Below are 21,428 nucleotides of genomic sequence, written 5' to 3' on the forward strand. Positions count from 1 at the left end.
ATCATTTTCTTTCTGGTATATCTAGAGTCTTGAGGGATGCAAAAATTTCTACCGAAAAATGTTTTCTGATTTTTTTTCCTTTAAACAGATCAATAGTTTTTAAAACACTCGTATTTTATATTTTGTGTCGCATTTACCTCCATAAGAGAGGTGTTTTTATACAAACCTGCATGCAGTTGAGAATGAAAATTCCAATGTTAAACCTGTGCCTGTCGATATTTGTTAGTGAAGCTTTTTCTGCATGTTTAAAAATGATAAAAATATAGAAAAACTATCTTTAATATTAGTACGAACAATGGACGACAATATTTTAAGCTGTAAATATGCAGATTTTTGAACAAAATTATCCCGATTATTAACTTTTTTTGTAATATATTCAATGTTAGAAAATCATTTAAATGTTGTTTTAAAGATAAACAACAAAAGTTTTACAATTAATTTATTAACTCGGTTAAAACTCTGTAGTGATTAAAATTTTCATCATTATTAATAAGTAAGTTATTAAGCAAAAAAAATTAACGAAGAAAAAAAAACTAAAACCAGCGAGCAATTTAACAAAAACTTAATAATATTACTTAATATGTATTTGCTTATATTGGTCAAGACCGAGCAGTGAATGCCTCAGGGAAGAAATAGCAAATGTCTCATGATTAGGAGTAGTAAAATTGTTTTCGGACAGATGTCCAGAGCCAATTGAAGACTCACGTAGAAGAAGAAAATCAAGACACAACCAAATAAAAAATATTCTAAGCACACACGTTGCACACGTATCAGACCGCTAAACAGTCCTTATTTACATAGAATAATTTAACACTTCTGAGTCATGTATGTTATCCCGAAAAGCCTTTATTTCATTCAAAATTGAAACTTGTGATTATATTTCTGATTAAATTAAGATTCTCCAGAATGTAATTCCAGACTTATTCTCATAAATCTGTTATAGTGTCAATATTCGTTTAAATATTACCATTTTAAGGCCGGATTAAATTGTTGCTCAGTGTATTTCTAGCCTTAATAACTTAGTTCTAGCCTGGTGTAAATGTTCGTTAAACTATTGATCTTATCTCTCTATGTTACTAGTCTGATTCTCTTAGTTCTAGCCTTGGGTCAATATTCATTTTAATATTGTCTTATCTCTGTGTGTTTCTAGACTGATTCTCTTAGTTCTTGCCTAGTGTCAATATTCGTTTCAAAATTGACTTTTTCTCTCTGTGTTACAAGTCTGATTCTCTAAGTTCTAGCCCAGCGTAAATATTCGTTTCCATGTTTTCTTAATTACAAACAAACAAAACTGTGCAAAAAAAGCATGAACACATTGCAATTCAAACAAGACAACAGCACATATAGTGGCAGATATTTTAATTTTTTTTAATAAAATGAGGGAATTTTAGTTTTTCCAGTACATACATTTCCAGTAGTTAAAGAATCTTAAATACACAATAATCTTATTGTCTTTGAAAATCTGAACAAGGCCCGGATTAAGCCTTTTTAGTGCCCAAGGCACAAATCCACATCGGTACCCCCTTCTGCCCGGGGCCCCTGATTTTTCGCTGACTGTGACCGCTGGTATGTTTAATATTATGCAAAGAAAACAGTTGTTAACAAATATGTTTGTAGTTTGTACTACTATCACTCATTTAAAACCTACAATAAGTTATTTCTGTATTAAAATTAATAGTTAATAAACTAAAAACGTTTCATTTTGGGATCTGAAATTGAAAAAAGTATGCAGAAAGTTGTAAATAAAAACGATTCAATGATGTAAAACGAAAATGTAATTTACATAAAAATTAAAAAATATTGCAAAAAAAGGGTAAAAAACAACAAACTTAAGGTGTAAACTACTATAAATAATTCCTTAATATCAGAATCAATAAAAATGATAAAACAAATGATTAAATAGCTTTAATAATAGTTTCACGTTGTTAGTAAAAAAATATCCTAAAGTGAAGTCGTTAAAGCGCAAAAAAAAGTTATTAAAGCGCGAAAAAAATAATTAGTTTAAAAAAAAGCTACATAGAAAAAACCGGCTCATTCATAGCTTAACTTTTAAGCATTTAAGATTTTACCAAACTTGAATGTGAATTTTTATTATAATGTATTTCTCCATTTTCGTAGCACTTGTTCTATTTTTCTGGACTTTAATTTGTTAAAAAAATATATTTCTTGAGGACTTGTGGTGCCCCCAAACGCTTGGTGCCCAAGGCATATCCCTTGTTTGCCTAATGGTTATTCCAGGCCTGATCTTGACCATAAGGGTTTTTACTAAACATAACAATAGAGTGCTCAAATTTTAAAATTTACCAAACAAAATTTACATATGTTCAATTGTATTTAATATCTGGCAAAATAGCAGAGAAATATTACCAAAATTTATTTTAAGCTATGAATACTCACTATAAATCACTTGAAATAGCTCAGTACCCTTTATCACTTTTTTTGACTGCCCTCGCTGACAATTATATTGCAGAGCTAAGTTATTGTTAAACAACTGCTGCATCATACGGCGAACAGCTTCGTCGACTTTTCTCCCTCCGATACCGGCTAGAAAGTTAACCTGCAAAACATTTAATCAAACACATTAAGATTATCTAAAAAACGTTATTTTAAACAATATAAAAATTAAAAATTTGTTATATAATAGCAAAAATGCTTATACAGTTTGTATGAATGATACATGATATTTACTAAACACCAGAATACTGATATTGCAATCTTAAAATACGATAGACTAAAAATATTATGCTAAAATTAACAAAGCTTAAAGTTCATTATAAAATAGGAAAGAAATATAGATAAGTAGTTGCTTCTACTCATTTATATTGCTTTCCTATTTTATATTGAACTGTACATTAAACTAATATCTAGGTCATAAGTATTATCTTACAATTATATTTGCAATATTGATATCTTTTAGTTTCATTTCAATTGCATCAAATCTTCCATGGTGTCCGTCGGAAATATCATCCCGTCTGGTAAACGTGAAGCCTGCACCATTTTATTCCCTTGACTAAGCATAGCATTTAGCATATTGGTGTAAATAGTCTGGGTTTGCTGAATATCCACACACACTTTCAGCAACTGTACCAACAATCCATGCATTGTTTAATCTTGGTAAAGTGTAAATAATTACTTACATTATCACATATATAGTCATTTAATCTGAAAAAAAATAATCAACAATCAATAATCACTTACTAGATATATTACTGCAAGATAATGTTCTTCCAATGTTTTGTACTGTTACAACATCTAAAATAGTGTTAACTGTACTTTAATGCCATAAATCATAAATAATAAAAATCAAATTACTAACAGCGGATTCAGCTTGAGATCAAATACATTAAAAAATATGCAAGGTAGGCATCCTTACCAGTTCTTTAAATTATGTAACTCACCAATATTTGAATCTGGTGATGTCGTTGTTACCGTCTTTGACATACAACCTGTTGTCGTGTTTGAAAAGAGTACACTGGGTTGGTGTCATCAATGCTGCTATGTCAAGAGATGAAAATGGTGCTTCATAAGATATAGCCATAATCGGTAAAGTTCTGTTACGGCGTCAAGTTCACAAACATTGTTATCAATGTTTGTGAACTTGACGCCGTAACAGAAAATGGCACGGAAAATAAAGGGGCAAGAATTTGAGTTGTGGCACTAAGTTGAGTTTTCCCAGCTAATTTTTTTTTCTTAAGAGGGAAATAATCAATGTCATTTTCAAATTCCATTTAAGATTCAAAATTTGATGAAATTTTTCTAGTTGCAATCCTAAACAATAAATGTAATTGTCACCAAATGTTTTCTAAAGTAGTTTAAAAATATTTGAAATTATTCAATTAAAAATTATTACTTACATCGAGTAAGTGGAATTAATACTTAAATTGAGCATTAGTTCTACCCACTCCATGTAAGTATTAACTTTAAATTAGTTAAAAACTAATACTTACACGAGCTGGGTGGAACTAATAAATAGAAATAAATGTGATATTAAAAGAATTGAAATAAAGTTAAATTTTGAAAAAGCACAGTAAAAAAAAAAAAAAAAAAAAAAATAACGAAAATGTCATCTAAAAGATTATCTTTTCTTCTGAAAAGTTTTAAAAAGGAAGAGATTTTACATCTCTTCTGAAAAATTAATTTTTCTACATCTAAAGGATTTCCTTTTCTTTTGATAGATTTGTAAAATTAAAATATCTTGAATAAGGTGGAGAACTTTATAGCATGCTAAAGCATTGCATGTTATGTCATGCTTTTCAAATAATATCTATATATTATCTTATCACATCAAAAGATCGCTATTGCGTGAAACTTTAAATAATGTTAAATAAACGAGCGAATTATTTAGTTTGTATTATGATAATATTATATAATCTATTCTCTCTTCTTATATTACGCTGCATTAACATTAAATTAATTATATCCAGAATACCAATATATATATATATATATATATATTTGATAAATCAAATCCAGAAAATGTGGTGATTTTAAAAATTTCTGTTTATTACATGTAAACAGGTAGTTTTAATAATCACGGTGTTTTTTGGATTTAATCCCCTGACTTTCTCTCACTTTAGAGCAATGCTGTATGAAGATGCGTTCCAACTTAGTTCATTCGGTGGACAAAAGGCAAGACGATATTGAAACTATCGATCTGGTTAAGATTTATTCTTAGAGAGCAAGCTGGACTATATACATATCGCTGTTTTTTAATCTATTGTTTTTCTGATGTAGTGGATTGTCTTAACATTCAGAGATTCTCCTTTTTGTGTGATAAATAAACAAAATGTGATATGCAATCAGAAGAAGGTTTCATATTACATTAGCTATAAATCTGTTTTAAACTACTATCCGCAAATATACAGTTTATCTGTATTATAAAGGATTGTGGGCAAACGCGAGTGTTCACTCGAAACCCATTGCTAAAGTAACGAGTAAGGGTTGCTCAGTATCTCTGATTTTATTATAATTAATAACAGACCCACTTTAAACTTGAAAGTATAAGATATGTAAATAACATATTAAATGCTGTATTAATAACAATATTTAATTCCTGTCTCTGCATATATTCTGATGAATACGTCGAGAATAATCAAAAGTAAATTAGCAAAAGTAACATCTTAACAAAAGTTTCTTGAAATTTCACTGATCCAGTACAACAGAGGCGATTTGCAGATACAAAGTAGATGGGTAAACATTTTTCACCATAGGAAGCAGCAACACCTAGCGACAAATTAAAATGCTTTAAATATTACACAGGTGTTGTGACCTTTCTGAACAAATAATTGATCATTTATTTGGTGTTTGACACAGTAAACGATAAAAATCCTCTCTACTATAGCTATTTTAAAAAAATGAGGATATTTTGATCGCTCAAATTAAAGAGCTTTGAGCCTTTCTTTAAAAACTCGTTTGAAAGGCCTGACAACACCAATCTTCCACAGAGTTTGGTAGTCATTCTAATTGACATCGGATTTTTCAACTGTATCTGAAGTCGTTGGCGAAGCTTAATAATTTAAATAAATTACTTACAAATTTTCAATTAGAAACTTTAAGTGATTTAAATTCAAAATTTCAAATAATCTACTTTTATTAAGTGAAGTTTTTTTCACAATTTTTAACAAAATGTGCATTAATCCTACGAACTCTTTTTTGTGATTTTAAAAAATCTTTTGAAAGCTGAAAGATCAATAGTTTAATAATTGATGTGATAATTTCTAATGGAAGTTTTTAATTAGTAAAATCTTCGTCATTAAAAATTTGTTCAGCAAAAGATTTATGTAAGGCTAAATTAATTGAATTTAAGAAAAAATTATGTCGAAGACTAATTTTTATTACAAAATAATTTGTTTTTTTTAAAAAATCTTCACGTTCATTGAATTAATTCGCTGAATGGGTTTTTTTGAACAGACAGGATAAACTGTTGATGTTGGCAATACCTATAACTAAATTCATCCTTGGCAACCTAAAAGTAAACTTTACAGTTTCTTTGAATTAAAATTTTTCCTTCACCCAAAGATTTTTTTATCAAAAGAAAAGAGATAAGTTTAAGAACAATATCTCCTTAACATCGGCGTTTAGTTTTTCTATAGTTTTAGTTTGGTTTTTTTTTGTTAAAATATTTTAAAATGTTGAAACAAATTAATTTAAGGGCAGTGAGGTATTGCATTTTTTTTAAGGAACCTCATAAATTCATGTCTAAATATGTAAGTTATTTTAATTTCAATTTATTTCAAATACTGTTTTGGAAGTTTTTAGTTCATCATTATTCGCTGTTAACGGATAAAACAAATGCAAAAGCCGAATATCTTTTACGATGATTGACTATAACTAATGCTCTAAATTCAATGATGATGAAAGTTGTATTTTTATTTCGAATGATCTGGTGAGACAAATCTTGATAGTCCCGACGATTTAAAAATTGTAAGCAAAATCAAAAGAAAGTCAATTTAAAATATTGATTTGCTTCTGCTTTTTTTGTATTGTGAATTAAAGAAATAATTGTTTTCAAATTAAGATTTTACAATCTTTTGAAAAACAAAAAGTTAAAAAACTAAACACAATATATAAGCAACATATCAGAAAAGTTTTTTATATGTTGCTTAAATATTGTGTTAAGTTTACTCGAAGTTGTAAGGTTATTTATAAGTGTTGAGCTATCGAAGAAAAGCCAAAGCTTTTTAAAGATATAAACAACAACACTTAGTAAAAGAGCAATAAACACAAAAATAGCACAAACAACTCTTAAAAGTAAAAACTGACTAGTTGGAAAGTTTTTTTTTTTTTTTTAATCTAAGCAAGCTAAAAATCGTTTGGCAATTCAACAATGTTACATAAATGTATTTCTCATCCTTTCTTTTGTTTCCTAAAACTAAATATGGCACATCCTGTGGTGGTCAAAGAAAATTGGTTTTTATATACTCATATATATTCTTATATATTTTGATTGTATACTTCAGTGGTTAAATACAAATAAAAATATATAAAAACCGTTAAATAAGAAGTTTTTGCTCACACAAATTGATACAATTTACAGAGTCATCAATTGATTTTCCTCTAACTAATTTTTGCCACTTTTTTGTATTTTGCATTTAAATTAACCATCGAACATTTAATGAACTATTAAAAGATGATAAAAATAAGTTGTCTCATTTTCTAAGAAACTAATCAATGCGCAAGTCTAACATCTGCACAGCACTGAAGTATCCGGGACAAACAGTGTTGTGATAAGTAATTGATTAGAACTATCTTTTGTTGTGAAAAAACAAACTTATTTAAAAAATGTTACCAAATCTCTTAGATTATGATTGCCTCAATCACAGTTTGAGCACAATTTGCGCACCCAGACCTTGAATAAGGCAATCATGTTGGGTTGAACTATATGCACCAGCTGTTATTTTACCTGCATATTGTACCTTCATATATATCAAAACATTTGGCATAAATCGTATAAGTTGTGACTAGCGCGAAAGAGTCTTCTTATTCAGAAGTAAATTTCACTGAAATTAATTTCTATCTATTGTTTCGTCAATAAAAAAGGAGCTTGAAAAAAAAAAAGTGCTTGTCTCCACTAAATACTCCGCAGATTGTTTGTATCTGTTACGACTAGCATTTTTAGCTATAGAATCTGTAAAACTCTTGTTCTACCAGGTAAACAAGTTGTGCTGAGTGAAAGTCTGGAGTTGCAGTCATGTTAAGGAATATCTTCAAATAGATGTTATGGAGTGCAGTAAAGCACTTTATTCACAGCACCTTACGTACAGTTCTGTTCGCAAATGGACAGGTAGTAATCTTTGAATATTTTAGCATAAATGCGCATGCATAATGACAAAAATGCGCATGCATAAATGATGGCAAAAAATTAAAAAAAGCAGGGAAAATAAAAAGGCTTTGCTGTCACTTGAGTGACAAATGGTGATAAATACTAATTGTGTGAAACAATTTTTGTAAGTTCTTCTAACTTTTCTATAATCTTAGTGTAGCTCTTGATACTACTACAGAATGCCGGTTCTGAGCCATTGATACTTATTATATTGGGGGTTTCAATGTTTTTCCAAGATGGTGGCTGCTTATAATCTTGTTAGGCTTAATGTTTTTCCAAGATGACTTACCTTTTTTAATTCTTGTTAGGTCTGAACCACCAACTAAGTAATAAAATATTCTTATCGATAACTATCGATACCAGGTTAAAACCTTTTAAATTTTCCAATATGGCGTCTTATTCCGAACCAAAGACTTGATCGTAGGTCATTATTTTAAAGCAGGAGGCTCAGGGACAAGGTCTGGTTTTGTAATGTCTAATAGCCCACGTGCTTTTTTTATCATCCAAAATAATCCTCTTGTTATCGTTAGCGCTGAGTGCGACTTTGTTAATTTGTACAGAAAAAACATTGTGAAGATGGGATTGGAAAATGTTCATGGTTGCAAGTTTTTTTATTTCCACTCATTAAGCAGTCGTAGAAATCTTTGAGAGTGATGCGATTTTCAACCACTTTCTTTTTCATCCCTTTGCATTTTTTGTGTTCTTTTATTACTTTAGAGATCTTGTAAGAGTAGAGCTTAGGTCTAAGCCCAACAAAATCTTTAATTTGCTTACCACCGGCTTCGTCTTTGAACATGCCGATGGTCTTATTATTCAAGCCCACTTTAAACACAACGTTTTCAAAAGCAGGATGGTTTGTTTTTTGTTTGCCTGCCTGTATGCCTACATTCATTCTACCCATTTTTTTTAGCTCTGAGTGAGGGTTTAGGCGTTGGAGATTTTTGTTAGTTTGTTGGTTTGTTGTTTTTAAAAACTTTATTTTTAAAAATTTTACCACAAGGTGTTAATAATGCTTTGAAAGTCAAGACCTTCATTCAATTTTTTCAAGACGTAAAGACACAAGTGATCGCAATGAGAGGTATCACCAAACTGTACCCTTTCGCTGTTATAATAAATGGGACTTTTTAAATATTGAACCAGTTCGACAAGAGGGGGTTGAGCATAAGAATCGAAACTATATTTTTTATCGCCGTCTTTGTACCAGCACACCCAATGAAAACAGCCTGTGCTCGAATCTCCAGTGTTAATAATCCCGCATTCTTTTCTTCTTGACTTTTCCGGCAAATCATCTCTCATAAATACACCTAGAAATCTTTTTAATTTTAACTGTTTAGCAGCCTCTATCAATTGAAAGTTGGTTAAAGCCTCATTTGGTTAAACAATTCCTTCTACATCGATCATTTTTTAAATTTTGTTTAAAAGTTTATTTAAGTTTTTTCGAAAAAAGATGAGCGAAGTTTAGAGAATGGCGCCTAAAAAGGGACTGCTTGAGAAGGGTGAATTGGGTTCTAGAAGTAAACCAGAACCAGCATATTCGTAGCCTTTACCAGATTTAATGAAGAGTCCATTACCATGAACATTTTTAGTCCATGGAGTTATAAACAATCTGTCTCCACTTACGGTTCTAATCTTCATTCCTTTTCCGTTTTTGCTCAAGTAAACTATACCGCGTCCAGCGATTTTGTCAACCATGGCAGAACCGGCAGAAGCTCCAACACCTGAAAGCACGCTAGTGGCAAGAGCAGGAACAACTTTTGTTAAAATAGTGCTTCCGAGCTTGCCGAACAAAGGGAGTAGCGCACCGATGAATCCTCCTTCCACTTTGGAGTTGTATGCAATTTGTCTTTTGCTGAGTTCAAGAGTGACTCCTTTTCCGTTGATGTAGGCTTTTTTAATTTTATTCAATTGCGTTTTAGTGACAGCAAGAACATGTTCACCGTTCAAGTCTTGATGAGTGAGTTCAATGATAACTTTAGTTTTATCATGCATTGCTTTTTTAATTTAATCAGCTTGTCCTTTCGAAATGTTTAATTTGATCTCTTGATAATTGCTCATTTTTTTAAGCGTTGGAAAATTATTTATTTCACTTCTCGAATATGATATCGTATTGTAACATCCTCTCCACGAAAATTAACCAAATCTCCATTGTTATCAATGATGCGAGTTACCATTGTTGAAATTTCGAACAGTTTAACAGGAAGATAAATCAAATGCATAGGTCTTTCGATGATTTTATAACCTGGATTAACATTTGGATAAAAGGTGTAAATGCAATTTAATTGGGTTCCATTAATATAGGACGAACCGATAACGTTGTTAACAACTCTGATGTTGTTAATGCTTAAAATTTTAGCAATATGATCAGACTCGTATTCTGAATTGGAATTTAATTTTCTTTTGGCAAACCCTAAAACTGAAGCGATGATGTTCTCCACGTTAAAGCCAATCAAATAATTCAAGCCAAGTTTAATAGTTGATTTTAAAGTATTAAGATTGATTGCAATTTGAAGGTTGTTTGGAGAGTAATTAATTTTATTTCCAATAATATAACTTCCGCGTTGGGCTGTTTTTATCGTGTTTAAAATAGGCTTTTGCAAATATTCGTTGATGTCTTTAATTTCATAGCTTCCATCAGGAATGATAATGTTTTCCCAATAGCTCCATTGTTCATGCTGTATTTGAAAGAATTGTTTTTACTGTTTACATTTGGAATGCTGTTATAAGTTGGAGTGTCTTCTTAGGGTGTAATATTTTTCGCACGTGTTTTGTTTTGTGTCGAGTAGCAGGTCGTCAAAGATCATTAAATTGTTTTTGGCTAAATCGAGATTTTGAGGTTCAGGTACGTCTTCTTCACTTTCGAAAAATTGACACTATATTCTCGTTGTTTGAATATTTTTTTGAAAGGTCGTCAATAAAATCTTCAGGGTTTAAATTCAGTTTTTCTATTTCTTCTTGTACTACTTCTTCTTGTACTATTCCTTCTTGTACTATTTCTTCTTTGAACAATTGGAGAATGATTTCTTTTGACAGTTTCTTCTCAAAGGAGCTTTTGAGTATTTTGTATTCAGGTTGGTAAAGTGATTTGGCAAAGACTTGCAAATGGTTGTAATCTAACCATTCAGGCTTGAGCAGCAAATTGAGAAGCAACGTTGTTTTTCCACAGCCAGATTTTCCGACGATAAGTCCTCGAATGCTTCTTGGTAAAAGCTTGTTGTTGTTTCTTTTGGTTTTTCCTATATTCCAAGACAGTTTAGTAAATTCCATTTTTTATATTAAAACTTTTTTTATATATGTTAAAATGTACTGCGTTAAATGCAAAAGAGAAACCGAAACCATTCATATGAAAAACGAGAAGACAAAAAATCATCAAAATATGCTCAAAGGGACTTGCGACTCTTGCGGAACGACTAAATGCAGTTTTTTTTCTACGCATGGGCTCACAAAAGGAGGTGATTTGAAATGGACGGATCAGATTGCGGAAGAGCTTCATAAACCAGTCATTCATCATTTTAAAAGAAGAAAGGTGATTGTGAACGACATTGATGAAATATGGGCTGCAGATTTGGTTGACGTGCAATCGTTTTCAAAATTCAACAAGGGTGTAAAATATTTGCTCATGGTGATTGACGTGTTTTCAAAGTATGAATGGATCGTTCCGTTAAAAAGCAAAACGGGTCTTGAAGTGGCTGAAGCGCTGAAAAATATTTTCGGTGAAAGAAAATGCATCAAATTGTGGGTGGATAAAGGAAAAGAATTTTACAACAGGGATGTGAGAGCGCTGGGTGTGCAATTGTATTCCACTGAAAATGAGAAAAAAAGTTGCGTCGTTGAGAGTTGGAACAGAACGATGAAAGAGAGAATGTTTAAATATTTTTCAGCCAACAACACCAATAAATACATTGACGTATTAGATAAGATGGTGAAAAATTATAACTGCAAAAGACACTCTTCAATCAAAATGAAGCCAGTTGAAGCCAGCGATGAAAAGAATAAGAATAAGGTCTGGTGGAATCTGAATGGAAAGACACAAACAGAAAGAGCAAAACCAAAATTTTCTATGGGTGATCAAGTGCGGATTACTAAAAAGAAGTCAAATTTTGAAAAGGGGTATACACCGAGATGGACTGAAGAGGTTTTTACCGTGTCAAAAGTTCAGTATACGGATCCTCCTACGTATAAAATCGCTTATGCTAACGGTGAGGAAATTCAAGGCACTTTTTACGAGCAGGAGATGCAAAAGACGCATCAGGACATATTTAGAATTGAAAAAATCGTTCGCAAAACCAAGAGCAGATCATTGGTTAAATGGTTAGGATACCCAGACTCGTTTAAATCGTGGGTGGACAATAATGATTTGGTTAGTTTGCAAAAATGATCAAAAAAATTCGAAGAATTCCCACGGATTCAAAAAGGATCTAAAAATTATTTTTTAATATTTTAAAATGCATGCCCCTTACAAGTTTTTTAGAAATGTTGTCTCAGCAGAAGTTCACAGTTTAGATTTGCAATTAAGATCTTTGGAAGAGAGGATAAGAGAGTTGGAGGAAAGAAGACCGAGTAACATTATTGTATCTACGATAACGTTGGATCATCCTACTTATTACAACACGAATGGACAGTATGAGATTTTTGCTCAGAAAGACATTAAATTTGTTGCTCTCTCCCATACAATGATATCTTTATCCATTGGACTGAATTTGGAGAAAGGTGTTGCAGTGGTGACATTATTGAATAAAATCACTGAGCAATTGAATTATAGAAAAAACGAAGTTATTATTTCAGAGTTTGTAGATAACGTTATTATGGACGTGAATAGCAACAACAAAGAGGATGTGATTGTTAAAAAAGGCAAAAAACTTTGTTTGATTACTTACATTGATTTAAAATAATTTTTCTTAACAAAAAATGGAAATATTGAATGAAAAACTTTATCCAGTTCTTCCATCAGCTCCTACAGAATCGCGCGAAGAAAGACATGTTTACCGTCTACAGAAGATCGGTGAGATTCAGAAAGAAATAGAGAGTGAAAAAGCAAAGAGAGTTCATCTCAGCAAAAAGTATCATCGCGTTTTCAGGATCATTTCGAATGTGGACAATACGATGCAAGGCTTATGCATAGCTCTAGGTGCGACTGGAATTGGACTTTTGTCAACCATTATTGCTAGTCCAGCAGCGATTGCGTGTGAAGCCGTGGCTATTGGAATGGGTTTTTTATCGATTGTCGGAGGTCAAGTGAACAAAAAGATGGCGTTGAAAGCGGAAAAGCATGAAAAGATAAAAGTGTTAGCCGAGTCAAAATTGAACACGATCAGCGAGCACATTTCCAAAGCGTTGATGGACGGAAAAATAAGCGATTCAGAGTTTCAATTGATTCTTGGTGAGCTTCAAAAATTTAAATCCATGATTTAGGAAACACGATCCAAAACCAAAAACGGAATGGACAAATTGGCTAAAGAGACACTGATCCAAAAAGGTCGAGAAGATGCCATTCAAGCGTTCAACAATTTGTTTAAGAAAGGATCAACATAATAGTAAAAACCAATTTATGTTTTTTTTTTCCGCGTATTTTAAAAAAGATGTTTTTCTTTAAAGTACTAGACCCAAACAAAAGGGATGCAATTGTGAAAGAAATTAATGATAGAAGAAAGAGGATTTATCAGAACAGCATCAACGATAAGATTTCAGAGTCAAATTTTCAAGCTGATGTGAGCAAGCTGTTTCAGCCGATCATCGAAAGCAATGAAAAGATGTTTCAGCCGCTTATTAATAAAAAGCTGATCAAAAAGAAAATGCCTTTTGAAGTGAATAAAGTTGGCGATAAAATGCACATTGGGAAAATGGAGGTTGAAATGGATGGAGATGGCATTATTGTAGGTGGAGCAAGGTATGAAGGAACAAAAGGTCTTTGGGAGTTGATGACTAAATTTGAAATACCGAGCGAGTATACGGATGAAGATTGGCAAAATTATGAAAAAATTTTAATGGACAGTGATGCTATAAGATCTGATTCGCAACCGCATAAACCAAAAGCATCAAGGAGACCAAAGTATCATTAACTTATTGCTCCTATTTGGGAAAAAATGATGCGTATTGAAAAAGGGAAAAAAGGTCGTGGAGTCAGCATTCTTCCGAGCGATCCGAATGCGTTGGTGGAAAAGCTTCAATTGAGCGTAGCTTCTTGGCATGCTGGAAATACAGGTTCGAGAAATGAGGCTGTTGCTATTTGCGATGAGCTGCTACTTTTGAAATTGACTGTCATTCGATTCAAACAGTGCCATCAGAGGCTTTCATTCTCATTGAAGGAGTGTTGAAAAAGAGTGATGGAACAATTTACGAAGCCACAGACAAGATTGCCTAGGTGCATAATGCATTATGGAATTGTTAAACGATGTGACTTATGACTTGTCGGGAGAGCAAGTGGAAAGAGTTATTCATCCAGGTCAAGCCACCACCATTCTTGAAATGCTTAAATATCCTTATGGATTTCATTTTACAGATGGTTTGAAGCAAATGTGGCATATGGACGCATCAAATCTTGTTGGAAATTCAGGATTTAACATTAGACGAGACTATTTGTTTGCAGACACTACAGCCGTTGGAGCTTTTTCGTTCAGGATACCTTTAAAGCATATTTTTGCTTTTTGTGAAACCTATGACAAGTTTGTTAATGGGTTCAGACATACCATCACCTTTACAAAGAAAGAATGTGATGATGCGATTTACAGAGCGGAGAGCGTTAGTGCAGGAATGATTGATCTTAAAAAAATCAGGCTATATATGCATTGCAGTGAATTAGATGTTTCGAGAAAGACTGAATTCATGAGAATAATGGCTGAAAAGATTCCCATTCAAGCGGCTTATAAGTCAAAAAATGCGAAAGGCAGCTTATTCCAGCTGGTCAAACAGAATTCACCTGGTCGCTTGGAAGAATCACGGATAAAACCGTTCCAAGATTTATCGTGTTTGGACTTCAGACAAACAGAAATTCCAGTCAAACTGTTAATCCGTCATTATTTGACCATTGTGACATTAACAAATATTGCGTGACTGTTAATGGAATAAAGTATCCAAATTACAATTACGACTTGAATTTTGGAGAAAAGAAAGTGGTTATGGCTTATGCAGATGCGTTCTCTTTTGATGAAAAATATTACGGCACAAACGAACTTGTTTGTCAATCTGGGTTGTCCTTGCTTGAATATATAAAATTGTATCCCTTGTTCGTTGTTGATATTAACAAGCAAAAAGAAAGAGTGGCTTCAGAAACAGCTGATTTGGTGATAAACCTTAAATTTCGAACAGCGACTATTTCAAATACCGTTATTTTTGCAGTGGTTATTTCCGACAAGATGCTTAATTTTGTTTCAGACGGAACTGCCATGACTGCTGTTTATTAAGATGCTTTTTTATTTCTTTTCGGGAAATTAAAAAAAATTGAATTGGCTTAAAAAAAAAATCTTGGTATAATAAAATGAGATATACAACATCGTATTTGAAAAATTTGCTGAATGAAAACGGTGTTAATAAAACGGCAGACGATTTAATCACATTGATGATGCTCGCGGTTGAAAATAATTTGATCAGTAAAGATAAGATTTTAGAAAGAGCAAAAGATAAGAAAATACGTGAAATAAAAGAGAAAAAACCAAACGATCCAAAATGGGATTGGCTTCATTTGGTTAAGAAAAAGCCCATCACTGTGAGAATGACTAACATTGAAACGGGTGAGGTGACTGAATACAAGTCTCTTTACAAAGCGATGGAAGGGACTGGCCGTGGATGGAGATATTTAGAGCGCCGAGATGGAAAGGTGGACAATGGAATCAAGATTGAATTTTTAAATTCTGAAAAGCTTGAAAAACGTAAAATGCTTCAAAATTGATTTTTTAACTTTTGTCATGTTAAAAAATTAACTTGACGATCTTTTGAATGCTCTTGATGATAACTTTGAGTCTTTTCGAAGAATTGAAAATTTTGCTGAAAATAAAAAAATTGAATTCAAGATAAATAAATTTCTTGGCATTTAAAAAGATGAGTAGATTCGGAAGATATTATACCACCTCCTCTGGTGAGCAACATTGGATAAGTCGTGATAGATTTTCTTTACCCTATTAATAAGACTCCTTTGGGAAAAGGGTTTTGATTCGTAAGGATGAATTTGGAAATAAGTATGTCGTTCGTGTTGACGAATTGGGTCACCAGTATGTGGAAATACTCAATGGCTTCGTTAGTAGTATAATTAATTTGGAAGAGCTTGACGATGAATTTTACTATGACGAAACTGGAAAAAAGTATCTCATCATTCACGACTCTACGGATAACAAATTTGTAATTAAAGATTATTTCATGGACGAATTCGGTCATTGTTATTTTTTAAAAGAAGGTAAAAGGGTTGTCATTCATAGAAATTCCCAAGGTGAAGACCTTATCACCGTCACATACAGATCAGGCAATCAGGATTATGTTCTGAAGTGTGATTTAGATTCTCCAATCCTCGATCCAGAGGACGACATTGATTATAACAGCGATGACGATTACGCAGAAGATTTGTCATATTCTGAAGACGATGAAGATATGGGAAGATGGTTGGAAAGAGAGTTGGAAGACGATTCGTCAGATGATTTGCCGGATTATTCGTCGGATGATTTGCCGGAAGACGATATCATCGCGGAAAATGATATCATCGCAGAAGAGTGGGAAGAGCTTCAAAAATGTGCTTCATCTGGTTGGATGGGAAGATTTTGCGCTCCTGCTGCCCAACAAGAAAGTTACCAAGATTTTTTAAAAATTGAATTGACTTTAAAAATTTTCTTTCCTTAATAAAAAGATGGAAAGGAAGTATGTGATTAAATTTGATGTTATGGGTTGTACACATGTGATTTATGAAGGCAAAGAAATTCATGCGGTTGTATGTGAATTTACTGCACGAGATGACTGGGGAAGAAATTACACGATTAAATTTGATGTCTTTGGTCGTGCGCATATATACGATTCAATAAGCGAAATTTTTGCCAATTATCTTTCGGCTTAATTTTTAATTCTTTTTTAAGAATTGAAAAAACGGTTCGAAGAAGAAAATATGTCGACAGTGTGCCAAGATTAAAAAAAAAAGGAATTGACTTAAAGAAAATCATAGCGTAAATAAAATGAGTGGTAAAAAAAATTTGATCGCCAAAGAGCGAAAAATTGAAAGCACCGAAAATTTTTTTCTTCCCCTAATAAAAATGGAAGATAAAGCATTGAAAGATAAAAAAGTCTCAATGGCATCATTACGAAGAGATGCTAAAGAAAGGGCTATAAAAGGCTATACCAGAATGACCAGGGAACAGCTTATTGAAGCCATAAGAACAACAAAACCTGTCATTGGGCATGGACCTGCTACTCGTAGACGGACGACTGATGCAAGGTCTTTGCCTGCTCCTCGTTCGATTGCTCAAAGTCCAGTTTCGAGGCCGGTTACAGCATCACGCGCTGATCCTCGTAAAAACCTGTCATCGCTCCGAAACCATCAACAATTCCACCGAGACCTGTCGTGCAGAAACCACCTATTGCTTCAAAACCTGCTCATTTGCAAAATCCTATTCCTGCTCCAAAACCGACAGGTCGTGAAAGCTCGGTTCCCGCACCAAGAGCTGGCTGGTTTTCAAAAATTGCAACGGCTGTTTCCAACGGTTTTAACGAACTAAATGCTCTCGTTAATCCATACGTTCCAACTACGGTGAAAAATGCAGTGAGCAGCGTAAGAAATGGAGTGGAAAAAACAATTAAGTCTCTCAAAGACGTTGCATTTGGTGCTCTGAGTCCAATCGTTCAAAAACCGCGTGAAAAACCTCCTATTGCTCCAAAACCGCGTGAAAGACCTTTTAAAATAAAGTTTAATATGACTGAACATTCAGCGGAGCGTGCTGTTAGACAATTTTCTTAGGAGCCTTCTTCTCGATATCAAGACTTTGCAGCCTTTTTTAACTTGGTGAGAGAGTCTGCTATTCAAACCATGGAAGGAGAAAGAAACACAAAAGTAACAATTAATTTAACATGTGAAATGAAATCTGTAAGCATCTTAACTGGTGAAGAAATTACTCGAACGGCTAACTTTTCATCCAACTCGGAAATTATTCTAGCAGCTACGGATTTAAGAACGTTAATGAGTAAAATGGAAGAAAAAATATTGGAAAATAGTGTTAAATACAATAAGTTGGGATCCAATGGCGTCATGTCTAAGATTTTAAAAATGGATATTAACTTTATCGATTACAGACCTCTCAGCGGTTCTTCCTACATGGAGCTACCTATTAAGTTGTAAAACAAAAAGGCAATCACCAACATGGAAAACAACGACAATGAATGTTTCAAGTAGTGTGTCACCAGAGCGTTGAATCTGAAAAATATGCATAATTTAAGAATTGATGAAGACTTGATTCTAAAATCTGAAGAGCTCGATTGGGAAGGAATTGAATTTCCTGTTGATTACCATAAAATCGACAAGTTTGAAGTGAATAATCCAGAAATTAGCGTAAACGTCTATGAGTATGAAGAAAAAGCACCTCAACCTTTGCGAGTATCTGATTTTATGGATCAAAACCATTGTGTTGATTTGTTGTATATTTCAAACAAAGACAACAGCCATTATTGTCTAATTAATAATTTCAGTCGGTTTGCTGGTTCTTCAGCATCAGCTCGTCAACATAAAAGATATTTTTGCAGAAGGTGCATGCAAGGTTTTGACCAAGAAGAAAAGCTTCAAAAACATCGAGAAGACTGTTATGATAACGCTCCAATGAGAATCGATCTTCCTAAAGAAGGAACAATCCTTGAGTTTAAAAACTATAAAAAGGGTATGAGATATCCGTTTATGGTTTATGCTGACTTTAAAAGTTTCATCAAACCTATCAACACTTGCACCCCTAACTCAAAACAGTCTTACACCAAACAATATCAAAAACACGTGCCATGCTCCATCGTCTATTATATCAAATGCTTTGATGAAATCATTTACAAGGGAAAGCTTGACACATACACAGCAGAAAGCGATGAGGACGACGTGGCTAAAAAGTTCATAAACATGCTTGAAACAGACCTTAAAAAGATTTGGAACGATAGCTATTTACTGCAACAACACTGGGAAAAAAAAAAAGTAGTGACTGATGAAGATGAAAAGAAATTTAAAATGCCACAATTTGTCACATTTGCAATAAAGATCTTAACGATGATAAAGTATTAGACCACTGTCATTTGACTGGAAAGTACCGTGGAGCTGCTCATAAAAAATGCAACTTGGATTATCAAATTCCAAAATTTATCTCCGTTGCTTTTCATAACTTGTCTGGCTACGACTGCCATTTGTTCATCAAGAAATTAGGTGGAAGACTCAATTGCATACCCAACAATGAAGAAAATTACATCAGCTTCTCAAAAAGAATCAAAGTAAGAGACTTTATCAATAAGAAAGGTAAACTTCAAGGAGTTGGAAAGAGATAAGGTTTATTGATACCACCAGGTTCTTACATTACAAATTAGAAAAACTGGCTAAAAATCTAAACGATGACCAATGCAAAAAAGTTAGAAAATATTTTCCTGAACAGAGACAGTTCAACTTACTAAGAAAAAAAGGTTTTTACCCTTACGAATGGATGGACTCCATTGAAAAGTTTTCCGAAACGCAATTACCTCCTATCGAAGCCTTTTATTCCAAACTGGACGATGAATCAGCAAAAGATGAAGACTACGTGCATGCTCAAAACGTTTATAAAGAATTTGGATGCAAAACGTTTAAAGATTACCATGAGCTATACAACAAGTCTGATGTGCTGATTCTAGCCGATGCCTTTGAAAATTTTAGAGACGTTTGCATGGATTGCTACGGTCTTGATCCCGCCTGGTATTACACCTCTCCTGGACTAGCTTGGGACGCCATGTTAAAGAAAACTTAAATTAGATTGGAATTGTTAACCGATATTGATATGCTCAACATGATTCGAAAAGGAATACGCGGTGGGATAAGCATTATCTCAAACCTACATGGAAATGCTAATAATAAATACATGGACAAATACGATCCTTCACAACCATCCAAATTCCTTCAGTATTTAGACGCTAACAATTTGTACGGATGGGCTATGAGCAAACCTCTTCCCGTTGGAGGATTCAAATGGATGACTGAAGAAGATTTTAAAAATTGGAAATCTATGCCGTGCATTTTAGAAGTCGATTTAGATTACCCCAATCACCTTCACGACGAACACAACGATTACCCTTTAGCTCTTGAAAGATTAACCATTGGAAAAGTAGACAAACTCGTTCCCAATTTAAACAATAAAGAAAAATATGTCGTTCATCACGAAAACGTAAAACTCTATGAACGATTGGGTTTGGTCATCACCAAAATTCATCGAGGGATCACCTTTAGAGAAGATCCTTTCATGAAAACATACATTGACCTCAACACCAAGGAGAGAACAAGAGCTACAAACGAATCTGATAAGGAATTTTTCAAACTCATGAACAACTCTGTCTCTGGAAAAACCGTGGAAAATATTCTAAAGCGTGTTGATATCAAACTTATCACCACAAAAAAAGAAGCCTTAAAATTGTCTAAATACCCTCGTTATAAACGAAACACCATTTTTGATGAAAGTTTAAACGTGGTTCACATGGCAAAAACAAAAGTCTTTTACGATAAGCCTGTTTACTTGGAAATGAGCATCCTAGACATCAGCAAGACTTTGATGTTTGAATTCCATTACGAGTACATAAAACCTAAATACGGTAATAAAGCCAAGTTGCTCATGACAGACACTGACTCGCTCTTTTACGAAATCCAAACGGATGATTTTTTCAAAGACATTGCCGATGATGTTGAAACCAAATTTGACACTAGCAACTTTCCTAATAACCATCCTGCTATTGAAAACGTTGGGTTTAAAGTGGGCTTGAATAATAAGACCATCGGCATGTTCAAAGACGAAGCCGATGGTAAGCAAATTAAAGATTTTGTTGGGCTTAGACCTAAGCTCTACTCTTACAAGATCTCTAAAGTAAAAGAAGAACACAAAAAATGCAAAGGGATGAAAAAGAAAGTGGTTGAAATTCGCATCACTCACAAAGATTTCTACGACTGCTTAATGAGTGGAAATAAAAAAACTTGCAACCATGAACATTTTCCAATCCCATCTTCACAATGTTTTTTCTGTACAAATTAACAAAGTCGCACTCAACGCTAACGATGACAAGAGGATCATTTTGGATGATAAAAAAAGCACGTGGGCTATTAGATATTACAAAACCAGACCTTGTCCCTGAGCATCCTGCTTTAAAATAATGACCTACGATCAAGTCTTTGGTTCGGAATAAGACGCCATATTGGAAAATTTAAAAGGTTTTAACCTGGTATCGATAGTTATCGATAGGAATATTTTATTACTTAGTTGGTGGTTCAGACCTAACAAGAATTAAAAAAGGTAAGTCATCTTGGAAAATCATTAAGCCTAACAAGATTATAAGCAGCCGCCATCTTGGAAAAACATTGAAACCCCCTATATAATAGGTATCAATGGCTCAGAACCGGCATTCTGTAGTAGTCTTGATAATGTTAATACTTATATAATGA

At 33.1% G+C, this 21,428-nt stretch overlaps 2 pseudogenes; both read right to left on the reverse strand.

Annotated features, from left to right (window-relative positions):
• LOC149886230 (uncharacterized) overlaps positions 1-3,907 on the reverse strand; it is a 194,624-nt pseudogene extending 190,717 nt beyond the window's left edge.
• Positions 2,384-3,018, reverse strand: LOC149886245 (uncharacterized; annotated as a pseudogene).
• Positions 3,908-21,428: the final 17,521 nt, after the last annotated feature.

The sequence above is a fragment of the Hydra viridissima genome, unplaced genomic scaffold (genome assembly GCF_058129835.1).
Source record: "Hydra viridissima isolate aposymbiotic clone 2 unplaced genomic scaffold, HvirCarnegie_v1 scaffold_7, whole genome shotgun sequence".
In the NCBI taxonomy this organism is placed as follows: domain Eukaryota; kingdom Metazoa; phylum Cnidaria; class Hydrozoa; order Anthoathecata; family Hydridae; genus Hydra; species Hydra viridissima.